Raw genomic sequence first — 17,360 nt, forward strand, 5'->3', positions numbered from 1 at the left:
AGGTTAGTCTTACCTTAACTCACAAGCTGCTATGGTATACATAGTAATTAAAGAAATTAAAGATGATTATTTTATGTCTGCCGTAAAAATATGACAATTTGTCGAAAATTGCATTTTTTTTTTTCCTAACTATACAAACCTGAGGTCCTTTAAACAATAGGAAGTAGCTAGCGGCAGCTGGAACGGTCGTAAGCTTCGAACAAGGGAGAACGGTAGTTAACTGCTTGTCCGACAGTCGCGCGCCGCGCGACTGGGAGGTAAAACAAATCACTTTGCTTTTGGCCCATGCAAAATACCACAGAATGAGGGGTGGCATGAGGAGGGACTATATGTAAAGGACCCCTCAGGTTTGTATAGTTAGGAAAAATGCAATTTTCGACAAATTGTCATTTGTTTTGTTCCGATACGTAATACAAAACCATCGGTCCTTTAACAATAGGAAGACTCACTTCTGGTGGGAGGAATCTGAGTTCTTTTGATGAACAGACTGGTGTTCGTCCATCCCTGGAATGCCTCCCTGGTCGTAAGAGCGGGGAGGGAGGGATCCAAGCCTCTGTCCGATTGATCGGGGTGTGCAACCGCAGGATCAATGGTCAGACCTCTGGGCCGAGTACTAAGAGAGAGGCAAGCGTATCTCTTCGTACCAGCAAGCAGAACTTGTTTCCTGTTTGCAAGAGGCAACATAAAGTATGGGTTGTCTCAAGCTGGCATCCACTTCCTCCCCCTTATTTGGAGGAAAAAAAACAAGGGGTGGATATACGCCCTTTCCTATTCCCTAGTGAAAGGGATAGGATTGGGGCCTCTGTTTGAGTAGCTCACCTGCATCTTGTCCTTGATCCAGAGGGTGGACGACCGTGTCCGTCTAACACAAGGTAGAGGGGTAAGAAAAAGATGGGAAGAGGAGCCAGTCACACTCTCATTCACTCATCCATTCTTATGGTCACACCAGGACTCGATGCTGTTTTTCAGCCTGCGAGGGTATGGGTTCGCTACACAACGTGTTGAGCAGCCACCACCAGGGTCCCAAGGAAAAGGATCCAAGGACCTGTGGGCAATATCCCGAAGGTAGAAGGAAGGGCATGTGGTCTGTTGACCAGACCCCTGCCTTCAGTACCTGCGACACGGAGAAGTTCTTGCGGACAAGGCAGCATCTCCTTCGCATCGAAGGCGGTGAAGTCCATTAGGGAGGGTATTGTGAAGGACTCGAACCCATCGTCAGTTACGAAGGGTCTGAGTCTTCGCTACGAAGATCGGTACGAAATCGAGCGTCACACAAAATCCCATCCCTTGTGCTTGACTTCTCAAGAGAAGTCATGCAGTTACCTAAGACGAAAAGAAGGAATAGTCGTATGACCTATCCCTCTTCTCGACTTTGGTTATGTACAGTACTCATACTGGACAAGCTATTAAGACGAAGTAATGATTGCTCTGGAACAACCGAACTAAGTCCACAGCATAGTTCGTAACTGACTCGGGCGCTCTTGACGCTGCCGACTGACTGGTTCGGAATCAGTAGAGGCAAGTTGTCCAAGCATCCGGGTAAGTCACGTGACCTTCGCCCTTTAAAGAGTTATGCTGAGAGACCAAACAAATAAAATATTTGTTAGTCACCGATGCCGGACGGCACGGCGATGATTCTCTTAATGCATAAGCTCAAAAGGCGAAAGTCAATTGCCTTCAAAAAGGGACCGAGGGTTCCCTGGATGAGCAGGGAAAACTCATAAGACGTGGGATCTCAGCTTAAGGAGGGAGGGAAAAAAAACAACACTATGTGACGTTGAAGACGAAGGTAGGCAATGAATGCAACCTACGTCTTCCAGCTGAATCGAGAGAAGGAATCTCAAGATTGCTTAAACCTGTGCTTACAAATGACTGAAAACGCTAACCGCCATTTCATTGCTGTCCGTTGTGTCAATGAAAGCGGGGCGTTCTTCAGTAATGAAACACAGGGGAGTGCCGCTTGAAGAACTGCTTCTCATGGGCTGAACGTTTGGAAGTAGAGCTGGCAGGTGTGGGAGTAGGCGATGTCTTTCAATACATCTGCTAATCCGGGGTGAACAATGAACAATTGTACACCTCCGAATACAAGATATTTTGAGGACAAACTCAGATTCCGCAAAAATCATTCGCATTATCGGGATACGATGCAGCAAGAGACTATTACAGAATTCTGTTACGTGCGGTAAACAGAAAGATGAGAGTCGAATAGATATCTCTGTTTTAAAATTCTCGCAATACCGAAGACGATGAATACTAGCGTTTCACAGCAGTAGATAGTCATTCATGTATGAGAGAATCCCCGTTAATCAGAGACTTAAGTCCGTGATTGTTGGGCAGAGATACGGTTGTTATTCAATCCAAGCAGGTGAGAAAGACATAAACAACCGTCTATCTCAAAGCGGCAGCTGATACTGAAATGCCTCGGGCAATTCAATACGCAGTAGCTGTCGCTGACTCGTCATCCTGAGTTGCCAAGTAATCCTTTCCACGAAGGAATGCGTTCGGCTAGAACCACAGAGCATAAAAGATATGCTCGAGCAATTATATTTAAGCGAAACGAATTTCGGTAAATATAAAAAGCTTAAATGGTGTTGTTGTGACAACACCATAAGTATATAAAATTGAAACTGGAAACTCCTGGGAGGTTGCAGGCAACCCGAGTTGCAGTTCAATTAGAATACTTTTCGTCTAAGTCGCAATCCGTTAGAATAACAGGATATGCGCCTACCCCTCGGACCATTCAACTGCTTAGCAGAATCATGTCGCGAGGGTTAATATACGTAGTATATTTGTAGGATTCTGCAACAACGATTCTCCATCCTAATTCTTTCCTTCAAGAAAACAAAAATAAGGATTGGAGATTGACCACCTTCGTTCTCTATTAAAGAGAGTGAAGGAGAAGTCTTCCTCGAAGGAAAGCTTCAATGGTGAACAGAATACTAAGACGATAGTTCCAGCCAAACTGGATTCCCCGTCCGTTCTTCTCTATTCCAGGTTGGTCGCCTACTGTGAGATAGTCTTCTTTCAGCAGCAAGTCTTCTTCCTAATGCTAGAAATTCCAGGAATTCGAGCATAGGCGAGGTTCCCGATTATCGTGTAACATATCGGGGATTCTCGTCTCGCTCACTTTGGACCGTGGTCTCGCCTAAGTGTTTGGAGATCGTAGAAACTCTAACACTCTGAATGCGCTAGAAATTCCGTAGAATTCTAAGCAGTCTGCGAAACCCCCACCGAATTCGTCAAACGATATCGGCTGGTGGTCCTCTCGATTCCCGTAGAAATCGAGAATGGGGCAGGATCCCTCCTCAACGACCCGGGGCTTACGTCAGGTAGGACCCGAAAGGTTCCCACCCTGGTTAGCGCAGTTCCCCAACGTTGGGATCCTACAGAGAAATCTCTGTAGGATCCTTCCCCTTTCCCTCGTAGCCGTAAGGAGAGAGGAATGGGGGAGGAATTGGATACTCGCTCGCCTTCCCAGTGGAACTAGCAGTTGGAGAAGAGTAGGGAGCAGCCATCGCCTTGCGGCGATGGCCTCTCAGAGTCTGGGAAAACGCATCGTCAGGAGAAAACGTTTTCCCGAGAGGGTTACGTAACTCACATGTAGGTAAGGGTCTGCCGCCACTGTGAACGTCGTCTGGGTGGGCTGATTGACACCTGACAGGAGAGAGCCGATACAGTCCTCCGACTCATTCCAGTCCTCGTCGAGGTCGAAACCTCTCAGGAGGACGAAGGAGTATTTAAATACGGTGTCCGTCCGACACGTAGAAACGCCGCTGTCGCAGTAGAGGAGGTGGAAGTAGCTTGATCGACCGGCCAGAACTGAGAGAGCCTTCTTGTCCGGAGACGAGAGACTCTGGTTCAAGACAGAATCGGCAAAGCTCCGATCGCGGCAAACCCACCTCGTGGTTTGGGTTCCCTCTCGGGTCCCAAAACGACTCGAGCAGAGACATGGGCTCTGCTGGTGGGAGCGGCGATCCTTCCCGGTCGTTCGTGCTGACGAATCAGTTTTTTTGGCAAATTAACCTTGGTGGGTAAAGTTACTCTGAATCTCGGAAGAGGTTACAGCGCCTTGAGGAGTAGGGACCGACCGTCCGAGTCCCTCCAACAAGAGCAGCTCCAGGACCCTCCTCCTTCAGAAGAAGGGCCAGCAACAGATCCCTGACGGTTGCCTCCAATCACTTGCGCGTACGTCCTGGTTGGTCCTAAGACCAACCTGGCACGTGCGGCGTCGTGACGGGATCGTGAGCGGCGCATCTCTCACGATCACTCCTATATACCTCGCTCTTCCTGGCGTATGCCGAGGAAGTGAAGGTATCGGAGAGACAGACCTGACGCTACCCCTCTCCCCCTGACCGGTCGCCTCCAATCACTTGCGCGTTTACGTCCTGGTTGTACTAAGACCATACGTGGCACGTGCGGCGTCGTGACGGGGATCGTGAGCGGCGCACCTCTCACGATCACTCCTAGCTACCTCGCTCTTCCCGGTGTAGGCCGAGGAAGTTGAAGGTAGTGGACCGAGGACAAGACCTGGACGCTCCCCCCCCGCTCGCTGGCAGGACCAGCGTACGTGGGGGGCTGCAGCCGATCACCAACCCGCGGTGGGGATCGATCTGCAGGCCTGGCCGTGCCGCTCACCTGTGGCGAGCGGCTCGACTGAGAACGTCGACGCTGATTTGTGAGCGTCAGGCGAGCTGTTGCTGGTTACCGTCTCCGCCCGGTCCCGATAGGAGCGGCGTCAGGTGACCTGCTAGGCTCGTTGTCGCGGTGAGACCGGCGAGCGTCCTCTCGGCGCGTCGAGCCGCTGGTACCAGCCGTGGCTGGTACCGGCGACGACCGCGGGGACCCCTTCCTCGCCTCAACCCGTGGCTGGTCAGCGACCGTCACGTCAACCCGAAGCAGCCAGCTGGTCGCTGCGAGAGCGTCCACTGGCCTAGCGAGAGCGTCTGCACGACACTCGCCAGTCTTCTGCTCCGCGCTTCGGTCTTGGCGGCGAGCGAGCTCGAGTGTCAAGACACTTTGGCTGGACGGTCTCCCGCGGGCAGGACCGTCCACTCGGTACTTCTCGCTAACGAGTAAGCCGAGGCGGAATCCGGTTTTATGAAGGTTTAAAGCGGCAAGAACCGCCTAAAACCAGGCGAGAGTTAGTGCCAGCCGAAGCTGGGCACTCCTCTGGTCCCCTTCTTCTTCTTCTCCTTGGTAGAAGAAAAGACGGGCCCCTGTTCCCGAGGGAGCAGGAGGGGACCAGCAAAGAGCTCCCCGAATCGCCGGAGCGAGACGGGCCCTTAGAAGGTCCCGAAGGAGCCTTCTTAGGGGGGAAAACCCGGGTTACCAGCTGGTCGCTGCAAGAGCGGCCGCTGGCCTGGCTAAGAGTCACCTGTAGCGCTCCTCAACGACCCGCCTTCTGCTCCGTGCCGCGGTCTTTGGCGCCGATGCGAAACTATGGCGCCGAAACTTGGCTGCACGGTCTCCCGAGGGAGAACGTACACTCGGGATCTCTCGCGAACGAGAGACCGAGCCGGAACCTGACGTAGCGGCATCGCCGCTAGCACCAGGCGAGGAAGTACCAGAGCTAACCGATACTCCTCTGGTCCCCGTCTATCTCTTCCTTACGGAAGGGGAGACGGGCCCCGCTCCCGAAGGAGCAGGAGGACCAGCAGAAGGACCCCCGTCCCACCGAGGTGGGACGGGCCCTTAGAAGTTCCCCGAAGGAGACTTCTTAGGGGGGAAGGCAGCCTTCTTCTTCTTCGGCTTATGGGCCTTAGAAGTCGAAGGGGAAGAGGCAGCAGCAGACGATGAAGACGAAGATGACAGCTTCCTCTCTCCTCTTCCTCGTCAGCTCTCGCAGGACAGTCGTCAGGTCCTCCATCCAGGAGGGAGCCGGGGCAGTTGCCGAAGCAACAGGGCCCGACTGCACCTGTCCGGAAGGACCATGGGACTGGGAAGACACACCGTGGGCAGGACCAGCATGGACAGGCACAGGAATCAGGAGCGACAGGAACAGCAACCAGCTCAGGAGCGGCAGGAACAGCGGGCAGCGGTAGACCCAGAAGGGACAGCCAAGCCAACAGCGGGAATCACATCAGGCGGCAGGTACGGCAGGCCCAGCGATCGCCTCGTAGAATCATCGGCAGCCAGCGGAACCTGGGTCCTGGCGGCCGGTCCCCAGGGGCGAGCTGCTGCGGAACAGCGGAAAGTATGGGGCAGTGGCAACACGAAGGAAAGAAAAAACATGGCGGGCGGCGGCAACCCACCTCGGTACGGCTGCGGGCCCTAGTAGCGGCAGACGGCGTCATCGACACAGCATGGGGAGTGTAGACCAGGAGGGGGGGGAGCAGCATAAGCGGCCGTGGTAGTAGTGGAGACCGCCCCAGACCTCGCTAGACGCTGCAGCAGCCCGTGGATGCTAGGCACGCCCTGCCTCCGCGGTGGTCCATACCTGTCCAAGGTCGTCTCCCACGGATGTAGCACCTGCGGTAACATAGATAGATTAGTAAGAGGGGTTCCCTCACGCACGGGGGAAGACATGCCCTACCCCGAACGCAAGGAAGACCCCAAATACAAAATACAACGAAGAAGCTGAGCGGGGGGCAGGAAGGAAGACGAAGAATCGGATACCAAGGGAGTCGCGGGAGAGCTTTCCGACGACTTCCTGGCAGACCTTCGCTTCCCCTACCCCCGCACAGCAGTGAAAAGTAATATGAAAGAAAATGAAACAGAATACTGCCCTTGCGATTCACTTCATAGAACTTAAAGGGGAAAAGATCAATTCCCGGGTAAGAACGGAAACTTGATCAATAATATGATTGCTATCATAAATATATATGAAAATGAAACAGAATACTGCACTTGCGATTTCATTTACATAAAAAAAATGTAAGGATCAAGGTCAACGGGTAAGAACGAAAATTGATCCAAATTAAATTCCATGCAAATAAATAAATGAAAATGAAAAGAATATTGCAATTGCGAATCCACTTTCATTGCATTCTATTATACAAAATTAAAAGGCTCGTGCCGAGCGCAAACACTCTCGGGTAACGAACGCACAGGGCAAAACATATAATGAAAAGAGTACTTACATTTTCAATTACACACTTTCGCCCACAATAAATGACTCGGCGCTGAAGCGCGCCCGCCCTCGGCACCGAGGCATAATTCAAGGGTTCAATCATGAAAAGAGAGGAAATCGCCGCATCTACGGCGATAACTCCAGTTGGTTCATAATTAAGTAATGAAAATGAAAACAGTGTACTTACAGTTTCATTTTCAAGTCAAACAAACCATTAGTAGAAAACACAATATAAACAAAGCATACGACGATGAAGCGGGCAGAGAGCGATGACGAACACGTCCTTCACACCCGCGGCCGAAAGCAAAAGTGATTTGTTTACCTCCCAGTCGCGCGGCGCGCGACTGTCGGACAAGCAGTTAACTACCGTTCTCCCCTTGTTCGAAGCTTACGACCGTTCCAGCTGCCGCTAGCTACTTCCTATTGTTAAAGGACCGATGGTTTGTATTACGTATCGGAACAAACGTCAATGTTTACGTGTGAGATTTGGTAGTGAAACCACTGTTACATACGTAATGTGTGCAGTTCGGCAGAGAACGCAATCATTATGCTTGGTTAAGCTTGCTGGTAAAGAGGAGGTTAGCCTTAGCTTAAATCAGAGAAGCCGCTATGGTATACGTAGTAGTTATAGAAATTAAGACGATTCTTTTATGTCTACTGTAAAATATGTCAATGTTTATGTATGAGATTTGGTAGTGACACCAGTCTACCGTGTGCGCGGTAATGAACGCAATCTGTATGCTTGGTTTGTAAGCATCCTCGTAAAGAAGAGGTTAGCCTGATATTAAACTCAAGAGGTGCTGGTACATAATCGTATAGTAATTATAGAAATTAAGAAGACTCTTTTACTTTGAGTATGTATATATGTACCATAATTATTTTCAAAGTCCAATAAGCTTGAAACCAGCCCTGATATTTGACAAAAATTTGCCGTCGTAGAAGACGCACCTTTTTTATAAGGATATTTTTTAAAACAAGACCGTTAGTATCATCAATTTGTTGAAAGATAATTTTAAAGTGATTTTGTAAAAAGTATTACAGTCAACTCCTTATAAGATTTACCATAAATTAATACCAAATGTAAACGTTTCTAGGCTTATAGCAATGATATGGTTTGTTTACTTCCATAGTCCGCTATAAGCCACCAGCCACCAGGGCTGCACTATGGTTTGTTTACATCCTTTCATGCCACAGCCTGCCGACTTAATGTAGGCAATTTTTCGTACGTTTTTGATAAATATGAATTGGGTTTAATTTTAATAGTTAATTAATTTACTGTAATAATTAGACCTGCTTTTCAATGTTTTTATTATGTTAGCAACACGTTTTATGCCTACCCACTGCACTACATTCTACTTTCTAGTTACCTAAGTAGCCTGTGGCGCTCGGTCAACAATCGGTTGGACGTAGGCCAGTTTTCTTTTATACTACTGTATATATGCATTTAAATTATAAAATATAATGTTTAATATGACAATTTATTTAACTCTTAATTTATTTATTTGTTTAATTTTCATGTAATGTATTGTATAAAAAGGCAAGGTTAGGGTAGTAACTGGTGGTCAGGAACGGATTGATCCATTTTCAGTATTCTTATGGAAACTTGATTCAGATCTTGAAATAATAGAATTTCGATGCTCCTTCTGGAATGGATTAACATCGAGATCCGAGGCTCTACTCAAATATATAACTTTTAAAAAAATTAATCGATTGATTGATTGTGAGTTATCTGGCGTCACAACTACCAGGGTCACCGGCGCCCAATACTAAATGTGATCTTTTAACTTTTATAATATATATTTACAACATTCAAAATAACTTTATCTTTATGAGAGATATATAAATTTGATTTAAAAATAAATTTAATTTCTGATAAAAATAAAAATAATATTCCGATAAAAAGAATTGTGATTGATCATATAACAGTAAAACTATTAAAAAGAAAAAAAAATGTATATACTAAGACAGCACAGCTGTCAGATATATTTGAGAAGACCAGCTTCTTTGATAAAAGAGATAATGCTATTAATAATGCGCTTTCTCCCAACAGTTTTGGCATGCTATAATTACCCCCTGCTCCACTACTATAACCTAAAAAACGATTCCTAAGTTCCACCAGACTGGGACACTCAACCAGCAAATGCCTAACGGTTAGTGGAACTAAGCAATCGTCACAGAAGGGCTCATTCTCCCCCACCCATCAGATAGCCATGAGTTTAAACGTGTATGGCCAGTACGTAATCTACACAAAACAATCTCCCACTTCCTTGGTATTAGGTCATATTTCCAAGGGTGTGGTCTGACCAGTAATTTCTTTCATTTTATTGGGGCCTACTCTGTCCCACTGAAGTACCCATAACTGCTGGATGGATTTCCATATATCATAGAATGTATCTCGATATGGAACAGGGCATTTTCTCGGTACCAAAGTTTGCGCTGCTGATTTGGCTAGCTTGTCTGCCTCTTCGTTTCCCGATATGTTCACATGGGCGGGAACCCAACAAAATGAAACAATGCTGCCTCTATTTTGGTGCAAAAAAATCCACTGCAAGATCTTCAACACCATGGATGATCAGTATTAAAGACTTCCAAGGACTGTAGGGCACTTTTGGAGTCACAAAATATTGTATAGCTACAAACTGGGAGTGTTGTAATATGTTCCAGTGCTATTAGGATGCCATACAATTTCAGCTGTAAAGTTTGAGGGAACAGAAGGAAGTGCACCTCTTCGGTTAAAAGATTCGCTAAAAACCCCATATCCAACGCCAGCATTGGACTTAGAGCCATCAGTAAATATAAAACTTGTATCTACATGCTCTAAAAATATGGACCTCATTTCCTCATCAGATTTATCCCTCTTTGCTCCACTGAAGTACCTGCAGAATTTCACATCAGGTAACCTCCAGACAGGAGTACTGGGATACACAAAGGGGACAATGGGAAATTTTTTAATATTCGTATCCTCTAAAATATTTTTAATTCTATAGCTAAAAGGAGTGGGATACCTTGGATGACTTTCGTAAAAACCGTTAAAAATATTTCTATTTGCCACAGCAAATGCCAGAGATTTGGGGAGTCTTTGCAAAAAGATTCATTGAAAAGATGCATATGCGTTACGTTTGTATTTTATAATTATACGTAGCCATCAGCAGCCTCACACCGTTCAATTATGACAATGTCAGACAGAATTTGATTTGCGTTTCGTGTTCAATTTCTTTTATACTGAATTATCATATGATCAGATTCTATTTTTCTTTTTGTACAAAATTACCATACGTCAGAATGCAATGAACCTCCAGAATTAGCAGATATTAATACTTACTTTACTGTACTTGTAGTATATAATGCCCTGTAGGCCAGGCTACTGTATATGTATACGATACACCATAGTGTACGCTAGGCAAACTCTTGTTAGTGTTATTCAATTTCTCTTTGTACTGAACTATCATAAGTCAATCTTCATTGAACCTAGAGAATTAGCTGATTTAAATAATTACTATACTGTATATGCATAGAGGATACTGTGCAGTGTAGGCTAGGCTGCCATAAATAGGGTAAACAACCGCGTGGACTGGCCAACTCACCGACTACCGCGGCTAGGCCACCCTCCGAAAAAGTACTTTTAACACGTCTTGACACCGGAGATGGTCATCAGTCACAAGTTGTTGGTGGTGAGAGAAGGAGCTCAAGACCTCTACTCTCCTTTCGAAGTAAGTATTTTCTCCAAAGTTAGAAATTAAGGCCAGATTTTAAGATTTAAACAGAGGGTAATGAAAAGGGTGGCCTATGCAGTGCCCACAACCCCAAAACGCTTTTGAAGTTTTCAATTACAACTCCAAATATTTCGAAGATTGACGCCATCTCGATGTTTGCGGAGTTGCTTGTGTCAACAAACTTCCCATTTCCTGTGCTAAATCCGCACACTACTTGTACCCATAGACGCTGGGGCACTTTCATCACAACAATCGTAACCCCGACCTCTTACCATACTTATTCAAGGGGACTACGGCATTCTTTGCGCCGTTTCGCAGCATTTTGCGCTCTTCAATTGTTTATCAGTGTTGTCAATTGGTATGTGTTTACTGTCCAAACTGGGTATAAGACTTACACAAAACCGGGGAAATAAGTGAAATTAGCGTATCTATTTGTAGCATATATACATATTACAGCAATTGTATCATTACTGCATTACTATGACAACTAGAGTTCATGGAAACAGTTTGTAAATGCATCAGCGTATGTGTGAAGCTCTACTACATTGGCAACAATGAGTCTTTTTGCCGTCGTCTGCTCATACTTCAGAAATATCTGTAATTTTTCGGGTGTTAATTTGGTTGCAAAATAATAGACATGAATTAAATAAACATTTTGAAGTAAAGTTAAACCAAATAATGAGTCAAGTAAACAATTAAGGGAATAAAGCTTTGCACCTCATAAACATGTAGTCGTCTGCTACTCGTAACTGTGTTTGCAGAATGAGCGCTTAGGAACCAGGAACAGCAACGTGGTTCAAGTGCAATGTGGAGTGAATTAAGACCAAAATGTGTATAATTACAATCAAATAAGCACTGTGGAGTTTCAGTTGTGATAGCAGTAAGGATAAAACCACCGATTACAAGGTAAAAATGAATTGAGTTCAAACCATGACCCTGGGAATAAAAAGTTTCATACTTTCACTAATATAGGCAACAAAATGTTGTTTTATTGTGCTGATTACAACTGCAATCTTGAGTAAGATCAATAAACGTTACATATATACGCTAACATTGTTCAAATGAGTGCTGAGAAGGCTGGGAAAGATGGTGGATTGTCTGTGGTTAGACCAGCCAGCCACACGATTACCGCCATATTGGAATTCAAAACTGCCTTGAAAACATATTTTACAAAAAGCTCACATGCTTATTTTAGTTCGTCTGGGGCTTTCATATATCACATTATGTTGATGAAACTTCAATCTTTTGAATGGTATGCTTAAAGTTGTAATTGTATTCTTGTTTCTCCAATTAAATACCGAGTGAATAAGGCCTGGCCAGCGCGATGACAATGGATCGTCCGCGGTTGTTTACCCTATGTATGGATGGTTCTGATTACCCCAGTGTAGGCTAGGCTACATTCGAGATATAATTGTTCTAACAAACGATCGTTTTTTTTGGAATCTAACCCCATTGTAAGTACGAAATACATGTAAAAAGAAATGACATCATTTGCACCAGTTACTTCGTAGCATAAATCCTCCTCTACTCTCATCTTTTGATCAACTGAAAAAATAACCCAAGACATAGGGCTATAGCCTAGCCTAGGCTACAGGGTTATAGATTAAATTGCCGTACCCAAACCTTATGTGAAATCATTAAGAAATCATACAGTATCATTGAACCAGACAGTCTTAAGAAAAGGTAGGCCAGGATACAGGATACAGTAATGAGATCCTACAGAAACTTATAGCCTAAACCTACCAGTAGCCTTTGAGTATAGGGGAAACATCACGACAGGCCAACCCTCATCACGGTAGACGGGTCTTATTCACTCGATATTTAATTGGTGAAACATGAATACAATTGCAACTCTAAGCATACCATTTAAAAGACTGAAGTTTCGTCAACATATTGTGATATATGAAAGCCCCATACGAACTAAAATAAGCATGTGAGCTCTTCGTAAAATATGTTTTCAAGGCAGTTTTGAAATCCAATATGGCGGCTACGTTTTGCATGGACGGTTCTCATCAGTGATGGCCACCATCTTTCCCCAGCCTTCCCAGCACTCATTTGAACAATGTTAGCGTATGTATGTAACGTTTATTGATCTTACTCAAGATTGCAGTAGTAATCAGCACAATAAAACAACATTTTGTTGCCTATATTAGTGAAAGTATGAAACTTGTTATTCCCGGGGTTATGGTTGGAACTGAATTCATTCTTACCTTGTAATCGGCGGTTTTTATCCTTACTGCCATCACAACTGAAACTCCACAGTGCTTATTTGATTGTTATTATACACATTTTGGTCTCAGTTCACTCCACATTGCACTTTAAACCCGTTGCTGTTCCTGGTTTCTAAGCGCTTGCGCGCCATAAACACAATTACAAACAGCAGACGACGACAGACGACGACAGACGACGAAACTGCAAAGTTTTATTCCCTAAACTGTTTACTTTACTCGTTATTTAGTTTAAATTTACATTGTTATTTAAAAATTTTGATTTAATTCATGTATATTATCCCTTTTTGCAACCAAATTACCCCGAAAAATTACAGATATTTCTAAAGTAGATAAAATCAAATGTTTCTAACGTTTTCGTACATCTGGCTGCCGAAAACCATAGAGGAACGAATACGGAAAAGTGCATAGAGGAACGACTACGTTTTTTTTTTTTTTTTTGCTTTTTTGTTTTTGCTAGCACTTTTCATTGATTTCAGTCTTTATTAGTATTTTGAATTTCTTAATAATCGTATGCCAGAAATAAATGTAACCTTTAATGTTTGCATGCTTTAATGTTTGCATGCTAAGAATGGCAAAATCATCGTTGCCACAATTAGTAGGGAGGCTTCACAACATACGCCAAGTTCCATTATCCTGTTAAGCGTCCGCCCCTGATGAGCTCGCTGCTAACGTACCGTCACGCTTTTTTTTGTAATCAGGGATCATAGCACTGATGATAGTTTTTCAAAGTTAATATTGATTTTTATGCTTGTTATTCATACTGTAATTAACTTTTGGTGGAAATCTAAAACTCTCTCTCTCTCTCTCTCTCTCTCTCTCTCTCTCTCTCTCTATCTCTCCTCTCTCCTCTCTCTCTCTCTCTCGGAGTCCATGTCACTCGGCAAAGAAAAGTCATCTTCACTCCGCAATGGAAGAAAATTTGTATCATCACTGGAGGATTCAGAACTAGAGCTCTCATCATCAAATAGGTTATCAATATCACACTCCTCATCTAGTATTTGATTGATCTCACCTAAAGAAATATGCCTCCTCTTTGGGACATTCATTGTGAAAGACGCGAAATCCAATTTGTCTCGATAAACGCCCGAAGCGTATTGAAAGAAAACCAACAGGGACAGGCAGTTTCTTTTTAGCATAAGCGACCACCAGTGGAAAGAGGTTGCCAGGCTGGAAATAAGTTTCCCATGTGCTGAGAGTGTTACCAAATGATGTTCCTACACTTTCTATGCGAGTAAACGTATTATTACGGGGCTGACGACTTGACAAGCACAGTTAAAGTCTTGAACGTAATATCACCCGTTGAAGGCGCTACCGAGTAGATCGCGGTAAACGTATTATTACTCGTGGTGACGCTTAACAGGTTATAAACTGTTTCCATGAATTCTAGTTGTCATAGTAATGCAATAATGATAAAATTGCTTTAATATTTATGTATATATACTTCCAATACATAGCCTAATTTCACCAATTTCAACGTTTTTTGTGTGTAGTCTTATACCCAGTTTGGAGGGTCAAACACATACCGAATGGCAACAGAGAGAGAGAGGAGAGAGAGAGAGAGAGAAAGGAAGGCGGAGGAACGAAGAAGAAGAAAATGAGGGGGGGGGGGGGGTGGGGGGGGGGGGGGGGTTGGGGAGAGGCGGGTAGGTGGAGCTTTATACGCGTGCTCGTATCCATTTCTGCATAATGGAGTTTTTGTCTCTTGGTACAAGGACAAGTGTCGTTATTCTTTACGATTAGTGATTCACGATACCCTTATAAATTACGGCACTGGGTGTAATGCACTATAGCAAAATCTCGTTCTGTAAGAGTGTTCGTTACAGAAATAGGTATTGCCCAAAAACCTGCTTGCACTGTCTCTGAAAACCCATAGTAGACATGCTGCTTAGTTGTCAATCAAGTTTTTATAACCAAGTATTTTTTACAAGCTAGCTATTGAATAAATTTTTATTTTTCTCAGTCAAAACATATGCCCCTCAATGCTAACCTTTCTCTTTAACGACTTTCTGGTCATTGCAAATTCGGCCCCATAATTTCTTATGGTGCGAAAACAGACAAGAGGCCCATGGACCGAAAACGATTGCGTCACACTACGGCGATAATCCAGCAGTAAAACATCTTCATATATCCAAAAAGTAAATAATAAAGATATATATGCGCATTACGATTATAACAATTACATGTATAGCTGATAACAATCTGCATGAATAACTGGTAAACTGTTCTGCAATGACAGTTGAGTATAGCAATTATTTACAATAGGTACGAAAGTCAAGATGTCGTGACGTCATAATACAGAACTTGAAAGAACGTTCTAATTCAGAAAAATAATTACTTAAATTTGAGTCAGAGTCGAGTTACTTTTTCAATAACGAATATTTTCAAATTAATCATCATAAATATGTAAAATATTGATGTTTTACTACTTATTTAAAAATTTAGCCAAGAGCAGCTTTCTCGTCATCTTCTACCCACCCAACAGCTGTTTACGCCTGGCTTGTTGTTGATGAGAAGTCGTGTTTCGAGTTGTTGTGATAAAAGTGCTCCAGCGTCTGTGGGTACAAGTGGTGTGCGGATTTATCACAGGAAATGGTTAGTTTATTGACACAAGCTACTCGTAAACATCGAGATGGCGTCAATCTTCTAAATACCTCGAGTTGTAAGAAGTAAAAATGTTGAACGCGTTTTGGTGAGATTTGCACTACGTTTGAGACCGTTTTCAGTACCCTCTGTTTAAATCTGTTTAAAATCTTAAAATTTGGCCTTAATTTCTAACTTTGGGGAAAATACTTACTTCGAAAGGAGAGTAGAGGTCTTTAGCTCCGTTTCTCACCAACAACAAGTCGCGACTGATGCCCATCTCAGGTGTAAGGACGCGTTATAATGTACTTTTTCGGAGGGTGGCTTGCATTGATGGTAGGTGGCCTGCGTGGCCCTGCTGTGATGATCTACCCTAGCATTGAGATATCATCATAAAATACAGATAGGTAGTAGGGTAAAAAAACCGCATGGTACAGGGGTGGACCATGTACATCAATGTGTACAACCCCCAAAAAAGTACATTATAACGCGTCCTGACATCGGAGATGTGCATCAGACGCGACTTGTTGTTGGTGAGAAACGGAGCTAAAGACCTCTACTCCCGGTGTCAGGACGCGTTATAATGTACTTTTCTTGGAGTTGTACACATTGATCATACATGGTCCACCCCTGTACCATGCGGTTTTTACCCTAACTCATTTCATTTACAGTCTTGGGTTAAGAACCCATAGTAGAAGGCTAAGGTCTGCAGGGTAACCTTGGAGTACTAACATACATAACTCTAGAAGTTAAGGATACAACCTATAAAACATCTATAGCTAACTCACCGAAGCAAAGGTCGTCCATCCCATAGCTACTTCCTTAATGACAGAAAGAGTTGATTGATTGAGTGCTCAGCCCACCACCAGCGATCTTCATTCCTGACTCTCACGGTCTTTTTAGGCTGATATTTTAACAGTAATTATCAACTATACTGGTAATTTATAAATTATTACGATTAATTATGCATTCTCTCCGTCGTGAAGACGGCAATTATTATTATTATAGATCAAAGAAGTTAAGATACAAGTAAGGGAGTCAATGGAGTTTCTTTGTTGACATCTTGGGCATCTTCTATTTGACAACGTTGATGTTTGTGGTTCTGGTTAAGAAGTGGTTTCGTTGTTTTCATTCATTCTAATGAGTCAATTGGTGGACAATTGTAAATTATCAGTGAGGAAATAATTGAAAATGCAGTTGAATTACTAACAAACTGGATAATTTAACGGTAATTATTAAGGCAAATAATGGATTCAGGTAATAGCGGTTTATTTACGTTTTGGGCGTCGTCTCCTAAGGACTTCTAGTTCGTGGTTCCGGTTTGAATTTGGTGTTTTGATTCGAACCTAATTGATGAATAGGGGAACGTTAGATATAATCTTGGAGAGAATAAAAAATATAGATAATTTATTCTATTAAGAGATAATTAGGATAGTAGTAGTAGTAGTAGTAGTAGTAGTAGTAGTAGTAGTAGTAGTAGTAGTAGGTGGGCTATGCTTTTGAAACGGTTCCATTGCTTGTTTTATTCCTCTTTTGTTTGTGTTTGTTTGAGTTTCTTCTCTCTGAAATACCACATTTCTTTTATAAAATCTTTCCTATTCTTCAATTCCTCCTTCAGTAGATCTACTAATAAGAGTATAATTGCTACTAAGTCCTCTTTATTTTCTTGATATGGTTGCTGCATAAAACTATACTAATTTCTAAATTCTCATTGTTATGTGGGCACAGTAAAGTTAGAAATGTTCTGCATTTTCGTTTTGTTCCTCA

General features: G+C 43.6%; 2 protein-coding genes across 7 annotated transcripts in view; one reads left to right on the plus strand and one right to left on the minus strand.

The window, feature by feature from the left end:
- Positions 1-17,360, plus strand: part of LOC135199279 (gastrula zinc finger protein XlCGF17.1-like) — a 365,386-nt gene that overhangs the window by 156,138 nt on the left and 191,888 nt on the right. The gene's annotated exons all lie outside the window — the stretch shown is intronic.
- Positions 1-17,360, minus strand: part of LOC135199280 (zinc finger protein 436-like) — a 534,458-nt gene that overhangs the window by 83,416 nt on the left and 433,682 nt on the right. For 4 of the 6 annotated variants that reach the window (XR_010311017.1, XR_010311015.1, XM_064227181.1 and 1 more), the window contains exon 1: positions 16,382-16,635. The exons of the other annotated variants lie outside the window; for them this stretch is intronic. The gene's annotated coding sequence lies outside the window, so the exon portion shown is untranslated. Of the gene's footprint in view, positions 1-16,381; positions 16,636-17,360 lie in introns of those variants that run through there. 6 annotated transcript variants of the gene reach the window in all.

Source organism: Macrobrachium nipponense, chromosome 25 (assembly GCF_015104395.2).
Source record: "Macrobrachium nipponense isolate FS-2020 chromosome 25, ASM1510439v2, whole genome shotgun sequence".
NCBI classification, from domain to species: domain Eukaryota; kingdom Metazoa; phylum Arthropoda; class Malacostraca; order Decapoda; family Palaemonidae; genus Macrobrachium; species Macrobrachium nipponense.